This window comes from Balaenoptera acutorostrata, chromosome 5, assembly GCF_949987535.1.
Source record: "Balaenoptera acutorostrata chromosome 5, mBalAcu1.1, whole genome shotgun sequence".
Classification (NCBI taxonomy): domain Eukaryota; kingdom Metazoa; phylum Chordata; class Mammalia; order Artiodactyla; family Balaenopteridae; genus Balaenoptera; species Balaenoptera acutorostrata.
Window position 1 is genome coordinate 25,097,562 of NC_080068.1, and position 13,976 is coordinate 25,111,537.

Genomic DNA, 13,976 nt, shown 5'->3' on the forward strand with positions numbered 1-13,976 from the left:
TTATTCTGTTCCTTTGATTTGTCTATCTTTACACCATTAGCACATTGCTTTGGTCTTTATAAGTTTATATTAAGTGTTGATATCTGGTAGTATATATCCTCCAACACTGTTCTTTTTCAAAAGTGTTTTGCCTCTTCTAGGTCCTCTGTATTTGCATATCAATGTTAGAATCTGCTCATCAAGTTGTATAAGAAAGCCTTCTGGGATTGCTTGGAATCTGGAGAATTAACAACCTTAGCAACTTTGTCATCTTCCAGTTAATGAATATGGCATTTGTCCCAACATTTAGGTGAAGGGAGCCTGAGAGTCAAAGGCTTCTTTTCTCAGGAATTCTTTGTTTTAGAAGCTGTGGAGGGTGGTTGTCAATTTAGAGGTGGCAGAGTACAGGGGTGAGGACTCAAGCTAGACCACCTGAGGTCAGAGCCTTGCGGTGGGGCCGCTCAGTTGCATGTGAATTGCAGGCAAGTTGGGAAATTTCTCTAGGTCTTAGTTTCTCCATCAGTAAAATGCAGATAATAGTTGTTCATATATCATAGCATTGTTGTGAGGATTTAGTAAGCTAATATTTGTCTTAGTGGGCATCTGGGCACACCCTGTAGGAACTATAGAAGTAGTAGCTAGTATTGCTGCACCTCTGGGAAAGCAGTAACTTAAGAAGCTCTTGAAAACTCAAGAAATCTGTAAGAGGAAGAGTATTCCTCTATTGTCAGGACCACCAAAAAGACAGAGGGGAGGAGCACACTGAGGTAAGGCTTTAACCAAAATAGTAAAGTCAGGGGTCCCGGGCTATGTTTTTCAAAGACCAGAAGATCAGCTTGTTCTTGACCTGTGATTTGTTCCTTAGGAGAACTATAAATAAGGTCACTGTCATGGACTTTGAACACTAAGTCAGATGAGCTAACTTTCACCTACTTCCACATAGTCTCCAAAGCTACAGAAAACATTTATTAGTCATTTATTTTAAAGACAACTAGCCAATTGGCTAACATTGTCTATGGAATGAAAAATCAGATGTTAAAAATGTATTCAACTATGATTTTATTGTTAATTATTTTAATTCAAAGAAAAATTATTGCCAGTTCTGTGAGGTTTACTTAATTTTTACTTCTTTCCACATGGTAATTTTATTAGTTACCTTTAGGCAGTTTCAAATTATTTCATCAATCTTGGTCTTTGTTTTTAATTTATACGGTGGAATTTACTTGTTCATTGGTGTGAGCAATTTTCAATATATTGTCAAACAGCCTGTGGCAACTGAAAATACAAGTGGTATACATTAGATTTCTCTGTTTGAGGCAGTGCAACAAAAACATGCTGAATACCCAACGTCATTAAATTGCAGGCATTTATATAACTAATTCAAAAATACTTTTTTTTTTTTGGTGGTAATTGAGAAAACAAATTTGACCTACATACTTGGGAGGCAAGTAGTTGAGCAGTCTCTCTTATGGCCATCAGCAGTTTCAATTTCACTTTCTTGTCATTTATGGTATTTTATCTCCCCAATCTGACTAAAGGCTTTATATATCATTCAGCCCATCTTGTTCCAGAACTTACATATATTAGAAGCTCGATCAATATCTGTAGACCAATTTTATTCTTTTGTCTTCAGATTGTACTTTAAAGCTCGGCTCTATGAAGAAAATTCCCATCAGTTTCATAGCGTTGTGAAAACTTCTCCAATAGCTCAGAAAATTCATGGTGGCCACTTGTTAAAAGTGTGCTGTCAGACATTGATGTCTCTCAGCCCCGGGGACAGCTGGAGCCCCCAGGCTAGTGAGCCCCAGCTAAGAACAGCTTTTTCTAGTGCTCTTAGGCAGCCCAAGTGCAGCAGTATCTGGGAGGTGATGATGTGACCTCTGGTGGCAGAGATATTTGCCTCTGCTAGTTGGTGCTAAGTGAGGCCAGTGACGGGTGGGCCTTACTATCTGGACAACTACTTCAGCCACCAGCTGCAGAGCACGCAGCATATGTAAGGGGGCTGAAGGAGGTTTGGGAGCTCATCTTGCGGGAGCCAAGAAGGACTGGACCAGTTCAAGCGGACGTGATTGACAGCGGACGTCATTAATTTCGATATTCACATATACACATAGTTTACCTTCCGGGCTGCTACATCTGTTGCAACAGAATCCAATCCAGCTGCAAGCCCAGTCTCACTCAGGATGCATCCTCATTCTGCAAATCAGAGCTTCAGTGTATTGCTACGAAAAAGTCTGATTGGATTTGAAATCATTGGCATTATCACAAGAAAATTCAACATTACATTGTCTTGGACAGAAAGGAATGATCGCTTCATTTCTTTAAATATAATTTCCACCTATGGTAAAGATTTGAATGGCTGTAAAAAAGTCTTTACATTTTCATCTCACTTATTTTATTGATCGTGACTATCTAGAGCTCAACTTTTTCATAAAAATGAAAAATGATTTTATGTGGAACTTTATGTACATTTAATATTTAAATCTCTTCAAATATTTTAAAATTTTATTTTAACATGTACGTAATACAAAGAAAAGTTAGTTAAATGTTTTACCAAGCTCCAGGGAGCCTTATCATTATTTCCGTGACATGACTCTGAAAAATTTGGGGAAGCACCCTTCCGTTAGGGATTTTCAGTGATTCACACGTGTGCAAGGTTCTCCAAAGTGCTTCCAAAAACTGAAACCATTTCTTCAGGCTCTGAGGCACGAGGATCACTTAGCCTCAAAGCACTCAGTTCCTTTTTTTAACTGTAAAATCCTACAATAACAACATGTCACGTGGTCCCATTGTAATGTTTTACACCGGACGACGCGCTAGGCTGGGAAAGTGGTCCACAGATAGGCACATTCGTTCATGCTCATTCACCCTCCGTGCCAACCACCTTGGACAAAGTAGTCGCCCGGGTGTCTTCCTCCCACGTTTTCTCTAGCAGGACTTCAGGGCCTCCCTTCTTCTAGGCTGTGGGGAGGGTCAAGGTCTGGGGTAGCCGCCCATTCCGTCCGATCCAACGCAGTTTTCCCTTTCCTCTGGCCAACTTGGACACGCGCTGCTCCCAGGTCTCAGTCTCAGCTCGGACAGCCTCGCGTGCCATGCCCGGCGCCCGCGGATGCGGCAGGTGGACTCCGGGCCACCTTCTCGCGCCTTCCCTGCAGGTGCAGCAGGAGGGATAGGCCAAGCCCCGGGCCAGCGTCCCTGCGAGGCGGGGGCCCTGCAGGCTCTGAGACCCCGGGCTCGGCAGTGGCGGCCACCTCCCTGGGGGCGGGGAGCCAAGCCACCTGGGGCAGTCGGCCAAGGGCTGCCGCCACCCGCCCCTCCCTCAGCCTCCGCTGGGGCTGTTTACCTTCGCCTCTCCTCTTTTCTCTTTCACTTTTCTTTTCGTTGGGAGTTGGGACTCCCTGGGTTCCAGGCGTCCAGGGGAACCCCAGCTGATTCGTTCTGGGCCGCAGGGGCCCGACGCCCGGGAAGGGAGCCGGACGACCGCGCCCGCCCCGCCGCGCTGCCCGCCGCCCCCGACTCTGTAGCCCGGACTCGATGGAGGTACAGAGCTTGGCTTCTCCGCTGTGGGAGGGGAGGTGCTGGTGGCTGAAAGGGCGAGGGAACTCTCCCCGAAAGCCTTCGCCTCGGACTCCTCCCAGCTCTGGCCGGACGCACCCGTCTCCCCCCCCGCGACGGGCTACCGGCCGGGCCGCCCCGCCCTCTTGACCGCGACTTCGGTTTTCGGTGGCGCTCCGCGCGGAGGTATTTCCCCTTCTGACCCTTTATTGCCGCCGCGAGCTCTCCTCGCCATCCTCCGCTTCCAGCCGAGCACAGATTGCTCGTCCGCTAGCGGGTCCCCGCTCGGCTCCGCCCTCCGCTACCCACCGACTCCGCGCCGGCCGGCGGAGGGCGAGGGACGCGCGCCTGGCCAGCCCAGCCCAGCTGCGGGGTTCGGAGAAAGTGAGGTCCGGCGGCACAGAGCGCTTGAGTTGTGCACCTCATCGAGCTCAGAAAGTTCAAGAAAGGTACCGCAGCTCCCCGCTTCTTCCCTGCCCCCTGCCAGACTCCCCGCCGGTTTGTGCCAGCTTGAGTGTGAGCCCGCACGTCTGACTCTATCTTTGTCAATCAAATTACCCTCCTCTGCTTTGATCAGGACACTTAACCTTCCTTGGGAGAGGAATCTACAGGAATGGTTACCGTTTGACAGTCAGGCTTCCGTTTATATTATTTCCAGAAAATCAGTGCTAGAAACTTGGAAGAAATGCAGGAGACTTGTACTGCCGTGAAATCCTTATTCAAAGTGGCTTTAAATGAAAATCCAGTTAATTTTGTCAGGTGTTATTGAGATTGTTGCAAGCATATACAATGTGTTTGAATTTAGCTTATAATATATTGAATTTAACTTGAATTTCTATGCATTTAAAATTTTGTTATCTTCGAAGTATACGTAAGGCAAGGTTAATTCTTCAGTGATGCTTATAACAGATTCTTAAACAGGGTGAGTCAGAAGTTTAGAAACTGGAAGTGAAGTGGTTGTCACTAGCTATCTCCATTATGTTTTTAAAAGCTATGGTCTGATGTTATGACACTGGTAATGGTATCTCCTTGTAACCGATAGGCATTCTTATCTTGTCAGTGGGCTTCAAGAGGCTTCTTTGACTTAATTGAATAGAGGCTTCTTTGACTTCATTGAATAAACAGATCAGATCCAGGCGGTTACAGCATCCTGCTGTGCAGAGGTGGACTGTTCTATGGAAAGCATCAGGGTACAATATACATTAAACTCCTGTCATTTTTATTAAAAAGCAGTGTGGTGGGCATGATAGACAGAGGGAGGAGATACAAAGGGAAGAACACAAGGATATAGAAAGGAAAGGACTGAAGACCAAGCAATAGCCATTTTAGATTTAAAAAGTGATGAAAAAATTTAAAGTTTTACTTAATAAAGTTAAGAAGTTTAGAAAGTTCTGAAGGTTTGTTCTGGTTGTGTTTTAATGGTACATCCTTGTATTTCTTCCTCTGTTTTCTCCTGTCAAAGTTTTGGTCATACTCAGAACAGCCTTTCCAGCAGTATCATCTGCTCTATGACAGAGTGACAGAGGGGTTAGGTTGGCCGCTGGACTTCTGGTAGGCAGAGTGTGCCCATACTTTTGGGTTCACTGTTCTCTGCTAACTTGGAGTGGCAACTCCAGAACCTGATTTGAAGCTACAGTTTCTGGAATTAGGATTTTCCTACAGGTTACCAGTGGGTTTAAGAAAAACAATTCGATGCTTTCCATTTTAATCCATGAAATTAATATGTAAATGTCAACAGCTGTATCACAGGACATAGTGTTTGTCAATGCAATACATGTTTATAAACTTCCTTGAAGGATGGGAGAAAGCAGTGGTCTAAAGTTTATTGAAATAGAGTTTGATCATTGAAGAATTTTAAATCCTAGAAGGTTCTCCATCTCAGGTTTGCTGGCTCTGGGTGGATTTCAGGAAGGCGGTGAATGAAGCTCTGAAATGTTGTGTAAAGGGGATTTTTCTGAGGAAAATAGCCATAACTCTAATGAGCTTTTTAAATGAGTCTCGAACCCTAAACAGTTTTAAAACATTTTAAAACTTAGAAAACTGCCCTTTCTTCCTAGCTTGCTTAGAGTTTACTGTTAAGTTGTATTCATTATGTAATTATTTTTTTGAAGGTTAGTTAATGATAATACAGAGAGTACTGTCTTAGGTCCACAGCTTGAACTATGGGAAATAATATGAATCATAGCTAACACTTGCTGAATTCTTACTATGTACTGGATGTTGTTCCAAGTATGTGTTTATTTTTAAAAAATTATCATAATAAACTTACGTGGTGTAGGGACTGTATTTTATAACTGAAGAAATTGGAGCATAGAGTAGTAATTAAATAACTTTCCCAAAGTCACAGAGTGAGAAAGTGGTAGAGCTGGGGTTTGAACCCAGACAGATTTAAGAGCACCGGTATTTATGAAGGATGATATTATTTCCATAGAAATATTTCCCACAGTTTGACAGTGACAATCAACCACTATTTCATTTCAATGCAGAGTGATATAATGATGGAACATTGGTTTTAAATTAATGCTTATATGGTACTTGCATAATTGACATTATTAATTATATATTTAAAGATTATCTTTATGAGCAAATGATATTCACATGAGTGTCTATATGTGTTTGGTTCCTTGGAGAAAAATTTTTTTATGGTTCCTGAATGAAAACATTTGTCCAGCTTACATAGTTTTTGCTGATAGAGCTTGACAAATAGGCAAATGTGGATTGATCGATATGTCTGTATCTATCTCTCTGTCTGTCTGTCTATCTATCTATCTATCTATCTATCTATCTATCTATCTATCTATCTACCTATATATCCATCCATCCGAGTAAAAGGCTGGGATTCAGGGAGCGATCAGGAGACTCACATATCACAGTGGAAGTGATGTAGTCAACTATTTGGGAAGTCCCCTTTTCAGAAGATTTTATGGTCTGCGGGTTGGCAAGAAGCCAACTTCTTTCTTTAACTCAGTATTACCTCTTCGATTTATTTACCCAGTGATTACAGATTACTGCATGAGACTGTTGAGGCTGAGCATTGTTTATGTGCTGGCTGCTATCCTATTTTATGGATTGGATGGAAAAATCCCATAGGAAAGTTGAGAGAACATTTGTGGGTTTTGCTCATAGTGTTTACTCCTAACTATTTAATGGTAATGTTACTAACTATAATCAATTTCATATATATTTATGATTATTAACTTGCTGTATGTCAGGGAATGTTACACTTTTTTTAAAAAAGTTATTCAGTGCTGGAATCAGAAATAGGAAACAAGAGGCTCTTTGATCTCAGTTCATTTCAACGCTAGTATTTGTACACAATTTATATCTGGAGGCAGAGTATGTATACACAATTTATATCTGGAGGCAGAGTATGTATACACATATATTTTCCAGTGTTTTATCCCACTGAAAATCTAGTGGTGCCTGGCAGGTCATTTTTAGAAGCAGAGGACTATATATAGACCACATGAGAAGGAGTAAAAAAAGTCTGAATGCCTATAGTAGGTGATCATATTCTAAGTGGTTTCTTTTCCAGATGCTGAAGGAGAGTGACAAGAAAGTATTTTGCCAAGTAAAGGAATTGAAACCGAAAATGATCCCAGAAGAGGAAAATATTAGGGCTGTGAGGTTGGGGGTGGGGAGACTCTAAGGTCGTGACACACGAGCCCAGTGACATAGTCAGTGATCGCTGTATCACTGAAGCCTCCTTACTGGCCCTTCTGCTCATATGCCTTTGGATAAAAATTTGGGGCAGGAACTATGTTGACCCTTGAACAGCAGGAGTTTGAACTGCGAGGTCCACTTATACAAGGCTTTTTTTGGACAGTAAATGCTATGGTGCTACAGGATCCGTGGTTGGTTGAATCCTGTGATGCAGAACCACGGATACGGAACAACTGCGGTACCCAGGGCCTGCTGAAAATTACAGCGGATTTTCCACTGATTGCAGTGTTGGCGCCCCGACCCTGCTGTTGTCCAAGGGTTAGCCGTACCCTTGGCAAACTGTTAGCCCTGACTGCTAACATTTTCAAATAATTATTTTTTAATTGCACGTCTTAGATATTTTACAATATATTTTCCCAACTTTTTTGCTCTCCTTACTCCTCAGCACCAAAAATAAGCATATACAGTGAGATTTCATTTTCTAAAATACATAACTATATTGTTAAAATTATTCGTTATGTTATTTTAAATATTATTAGTACACAATTAACCAAAATATCCCATTCACTTTTTTTTTTTTTTTGGCTACGTTGGGTCTTTGTTGCTGCGCACGGGCTTTCTGTAGTTGCGGCGAGCGGGTGCTACTTTTCATTGTGGTGCACGGGCTTCTCATTGCGGTGGCTTCTCTTGTTGCGGAGCACGGGCTCTAGGTGCATGGGTTTCAGTAGTTGTGGCACACGGGCTCAGTAGTTGTGGCTCAAGGGCTCTAGAGCGCAGGTTCAGTAGTTGTGGTGCACGGGCTTAGTTGCTCCGCAGCATGTGGGATTTTCTCGGACCAGGGATCGAACCCATGTCTCCTGCATTGGCAGGCGGATTCTTAATCATTGCGCCACCAGGGAAGTCCCCCGCATTCACTTTTGATAAGTACTTACTAGCGTAAAACTAAACTACATTGGAAATGTATATCAGAGTAGAGGTGGGTAGTGTGGATATCACTGCTTTGACTAAAGAAGGTACCTCTAATATCAGTTTTTCCACTTGGCCCTGTATTTGGCACCTTGGACAGGCAAGGCGCATGGTAGGATTCTGGATGGGGGAGAGGTCCACCTTTCTTTCATAAAATTGGAGAAGCATCATTGTGAAAGAGGAAGCGGGAAAAGAGAACTTGCTAGAAATCTGCTTTGCCTCAGGCACATTTCAGGCATATCACTTACATAAAGGGGCACCCAAGGAAGTAGTGGGTCTGGAAATTCATTTCTTTAGAGCTCCCTGTGGTCATGCAGACCTTGGAAAGTCATGGGGGTTCCCCAGAAGTGCCCGTCCCTCATTTCGAAGAGCTCTGATCTAGTTCAGCCTCATCCCCATCCCCTACCCGTGGTTTCTGGACTGCCATGGCTCACGGTGCTTGAAAGAAAGTATGTGTGTTCACGCCTGGTGGGGGCAGTAAAGAAGGGAGTGTGGCTGCAATAGAGGCTTCCCACTGAAAGGAGTGAGGAGTGGGATCCAGTCGGGCTTGGACAGCCTTTGCCTCCTCATCTCCATCATACCTGCTCTGCGCTCTACACACACTTGCTGTATTCCTTGTCAGCCTTCGAATGTCCTACTCACAAAGCCCACCGTCTCTAACTTTTGCTGCCCCTTTCTACTGCCCAGGCAGAATTATTCTCTCCCTGATATGAATTTATTTGGTGCTGTCTACAATCCCCTATAATAGCTTTTCTCTCTGTAAATTCATCTTATTATGTGTCTGTCTCTACATTTACGTTTTGAATAAAGACAGGGCAGTGTGTCCCGTGTCCCCAGCCAGGGGTTGGACACATAGTTGACTTGTATTGACCTCAGTGATCACTGAACAATTTGACAGCTAAGCAGAGGCATGCAAAAACAAGTAGGAAACATAAGTAACATAGCAAAACACATTGCTGGAACGTTATAATAAAAACACTATTTTAGGAAAATAAGTCTGGGGTAGGATTTATTGAAGAAAAGGACAAATTGGAGCTGAGGAAACCAGCCAGAAATCTATTGCACTCATTCAGTGATGTAGTCTCATTCCTGTTATCTGCTCAAAGACATATCTCTAGTAATTCTTTTTTTTTTTAATTCATCATCAATTTTCTTCTCTTTCTAACAAGTCTTTCCCATCACCATGTAGGCATGCTATAATTTCTCCCATTAGAAACAAAAACCAAAAAGTCTCTGTTGACCTCATGTTTCTCTCCAGCTACCACGTGGTTTTTCTGTCCCCATTCTATAGGACAACTTTCAAAGTCAACTCTATTCTGTCTCCAGGGTCTCTCTTCTCATCCTCTCTTGACCCAGCCACGCTGTCATCCCCACTACTGCATGAAAAATGCACTTCTCAAAGGCACCAAGAACCCTTGTTAAATCCAGTGATTAGTGCTGGGTTCTCTTCCTAGGTGCTCTGTCAGCAGAACTAGAAAGTTCTTCATTTGGCTTCCAGGCCATCCCCTCTCCTTATTGTCCTTTTTCCTCACCAGCACCTATTGCAGTCTCTTTTGCCAGTTCCTTACTTTCTTAACCTCTAAATGTAGGCGTCTGTGGGCTCAGCTCATGACCTTTTCTCTGTGCTCAGTCCCTTGGTGATCTCAGTCTCATGGCTTTGGACACCTTCCTAAGTGGTGATTCATAAATGTATGTCTGGAGTCATGACCTTTCTCTGAACTCCAGCCTCATACATAGACGCCTCTTCACCATCTCTGATTGGATATCTAGTACTCACTGGATTCCTGACTTAACCCCCAAAACTGCTTCTCCCACTGTCTTCTTCATCTCACTCGATGGCAAATCCATTCTTGTAGCTGCATAGATAACCAATCAGTTAGCCGTGGAGGTGTCCTTACTTCTTGTTTTCTCACACTCCACATTTAATCTGATCAATCATTCAGCTGTGCCTCCAAGATAGATCCCACGTCTGACCTGCTTACCATCTTCACTGCTGCCACATGGGCCCAGGCCACCGTTAATCACGTCTCATGGTATAGTGGCAAGAGGTGGTCTCTCTGTTGCTATACTTGTCCCTCCCCCCACCCCCACCCCAAGAAGATTTCAGTTATCTGTTTTTACTTATCTGCATTAAACAAACAAACAAAACCACAAAACAAACAAACAAAAACCACTCCAGAATGCAGTGGCTTAAAAGACAAAATTTTGTTATTTGTCACGATTCTGCAGTCTGGGCTATGTGCAGCTGGTCGGTTCCTCTAAGGCTGCTGGGGATGAAACACCCAAGAAGGTTTCTTCATTTGTGCATCTGGAACATCAGCTGGGCTGGCTGAGAAGTTAAAGGCTCCTCCTTTGATTCTTCCTTTTCCATAAGAAATAGCTCTTGCTAGCAGTTGAGCAGGGTGCTTCCTGCTCATGGTGAGTTAGGGATCTAGAGACTTTTTTGTGTGTCCTTCTTTTTTGTTTAGCTGGTGGTGCTTTTTTGGGGGGGGTACAATTTTCTTATAAACCTTGGGGGCTTCCTGTAAACTTTATTGAGGTTCACTCCATTGGAAAAGACATACCCAGAAAACTCTTGAGACAGGCTCCAGTTTACTTTGGCTGTGAGTCAGAATGCTGTAGGAAAAGCCTTTGAGGTCTTTAGAAACACCTTTGTCTCACTGATAGGGTCCATGAGGTGCCACTTTAAATCCTTTCTAGATCTTAATGAGGCATCTTCCAGCCGCATACTTGATTTGATCTTTAACCTGAGAGTACATTGTACTAATAGACCCTGGGTTTGATCTTTACCCTAAGACTACTTCTTTCTTTGAGACTCTTGCGTTGTCTCGAGAGATAAGAATGACAGTAAGTTTAATTTTCCAACCTAGCAAGTCCTGGGTTGAATGTTTCTTCTAAATTCGGCTTGAATGTTTCAGTTCCTCTTTCTCTTCCTGCAATTAATCCTAGGCCGCAAAATGAAGCCAATTATCACATTCAGAAATTTTCTTAGCCAGGTCCACAAGTTTATTAGATACGTTTTCTTTCTTCCATATTATTGCAGGCAGCTATGCAACATGAGTTGCCCTCTCTCCAGCCTCTAATAATAATTTCATCACTGCCTTCCTAGCCTCACTCAACAGTGAGTATCCTTGCTATGTACTCCCCAGGTGTCTACCTATCACCTGATCTCATATCAATTTCAGTGTCAATTACTAATTGCTGTGTAAATAACTACCCCCACATTTAGTAGTGTAAAATAAAAATTATTTTATTTGTTTAGAGTTCCAAGATTAGAAGTTTGGACAGGACCCAGTGGCAATGACTTGTCTCTATGCCAGAATGTCTGTGGTCTCAGCTGGTATGACTCCAAAGGACTGCCTGAGATTGTTTAAGAAATTGGGTCATATCTGGGGCCTCAGTCCCGGCTGTTGGCTGGGTTCCTTCATGCTTCTCCACTTGGCTTTTCCACATGGCTAGATTGGGCTTACTCACAGCATGGTGGTCTCAGGGCTGTCAGACTCCTTACAGAGTATCCAGCGTCTATAAAAGGGAAGCAGGAACTGCAGATGCTCTGAAGGCCTGGGCCTGGAATTCCCAGACTGTCATGTTTGTCTCATTTTATTGCGAAAAGCAAATCAGGAGGCCATCTCAGATTCAAGAGGAGAGGACGTAGACTCAACCTCTTGCTGGGTAGTATGTTATGCTTGTTCATGGAAGGAAGGCATTGACTGGTGGCCACCATCTTGAAGATTATCTGTCACACGTTGTGATCCTGTTAAAGCATTGATCCAGTTACGCCACTCCTCTATTCAAAACCCTCTATTGCCATCTCATTTTACTTCAATAAAAGCCAAGTTCCATTACAGTGGTCAGTAAGGCCCTCAGTGATTCATACCTCTGCTGCCTCATCTGTTCCTCCTCCCTTAGCTCAGGGCTTCAGTCACACCGACAGCCTTTCTATTCGTCACCCATACTGCTCTGTTCTTGTCTCTGTGTCTTTGAACTTGCTGTTCCCCCTGCTTAGAATGATTTCCCTCAGATGTGGCCCAGTCCCTTACCTCATGGGGGGCCTGGCTCAAATACCCCCTTTGCAGGGAGGCTTTCCCTGACTGACTGGTGTACTTCGTGTTGCATTCCCACCAGCATTCTCGGCTCAAACTCTCCTCCAGACGCCCACATCTACCTGCCATACTGCCAGGTTTACACTACCCTATCCAAAACTCTTAGGGTCGGATGTGTTTGGAATTAAGATTTTTTTCAGTTTTTGGACAGGTCATTTTTATAGACTCAGTTGTGTCTCTCCCTCTCCCCACCAAATCCGTATGTTGAAGCTCAACCCCCAGTGTGACTGTATTTGGAGACGGGACTCTCAGGAGGTAATTCAGGTATACGAGGTCGTAAGAGTGGGGCCCTAATCCAGTAGGACTGCTGTCTTTATTAGAAGAGGAAGAGACTCCAGGAGTCGACATGTACAGAGGAAAGGCCATGTGCAGACATAGTGAGAAAGTGACTGTCTGCAGGCCAGGTTGAAAGACCTTACCAACCCTTCCAGCACCTTGCTCTTGTACTTCCAGCCTCCAGAATGTGAGAAAATAAATTTCTGATGTGTGAGTCACCCACTCTCTGGTGTTCTGTTACAGCAGCCCTAGCAGAGCAGACTAAGATAGTGACATAATGCCTTTGCTATATACTGTGTGACAACTATGGTATATAGTAAGCTTATCCAGGTACCTCCTCAAAAGTGAAATAAATACAGATTATAAGTAGTCTTATGCCAGTTCATGTTTTGTTAACCAGTAAATTAAGCAAAATGTTCAGTTCTTAGAGCCCTTTTGATTTAAGATTTTCAGATAAGGAACAATGGACTTATATATGTTTTATTTAATTATTTGTTTGTTAATTCTCACCTGTCTCCATTTGCACATGAGCTACAGGAGAGTATGCAGTTTTGTTATTTCATTCATTGCTGTATCCCCATCATCTGTCAGTGCCTGGCAAATGATAGTCTCTCAATAAGTATTTGCTGAATGGATGCTAAAGGGTAGAATATGTTAAAAGTAATGGGGAATAAAAGAAGAGCTATTTCAAAGAAGACTTAATTTATTTATACATTTTATTTATTCATTGAATTGATTTAAAATAATTTTGAGTGCCTAGTGTGGGCCAGGCACTCTTCTAAGCCCGTGACTGGCCTTCATTCAATGAGAGGTGGTACAGGGAGGATCCTAAAGACTGAGTGGGAGTGAGGAAAAGTAAACATTGCAGGAACTGATATGGGTCCTAGCTAAAACATGGGCGTGAGGCAGGGAAATGGATGCGCTTCATTGTGGAAAGCTCCAGATTGAGATAAAAGTGGAACATAAAGCCGAAAATGTCCTGTAAGTCATTAGAAGTACTGCACTGAAGATTGCGTGAGCTATTAGTACAAGAGATTTTAGTTTACGGGTTAATAGTCAAGAATTATTGACTGAAACCATTGACTGTCGGAATGTTTCCCCAGGAGGCAAATGTATGTAGAGAAGGTTTGGGGTCATATATGAAGACCAGAGGGTCTGTTACTGAGCTGCGCACTCTGGAAGAGGAAATGTTCAGGCAATGTCTTCAGGAAAGCGTTGGCCAGTTTCCAGGTCTTCAAAAGAGAACGTTAGGCTTTTCACACGTTCTAGCCCTTGCTTGCCTGTCCTACCCACTCTGTCTGCTCCTCTCGTGATGGATTTTATATTCGCCATATGCCTATTCTTACACCCACATCTTTTCTTTTCTTTTTTTAATTGAGGTATAATTGACATATAACGTCATGTGAGTTTCAGGTGTACAACATAATGATTCAA

At 43.1% G+C, this 13,976-nt stretch overlaps 1 protein-coding gene across 3 annotated transcripts in view; it reads left to right on the top strand.

Annotated features, from left to right (window-relative positions):
- Window positions 1-3,454: 3,454 nt before the first annotated feature.
- Window positions 3,455-13,976, top strand: part of IL15 (interleukin 15) — a 92,474-nt gene continuing 81,952 nt past the window's right edge. For 2 of the 3 annotated variants that reach the window (XM_057547492.1, XM_007189345.2), the window contains exon 1: window positions 3,455-3,519. The gene's annotated coding sequence lies outside the window, so the exon portion shown is untranslated. Of the gene's footprint in view, window positions 3,520-3,858; window positions 3,984-13,976 lie in introns of those variants that run through there. The other variant, XM_057547493.1, reaches the window with a different exon arrangement.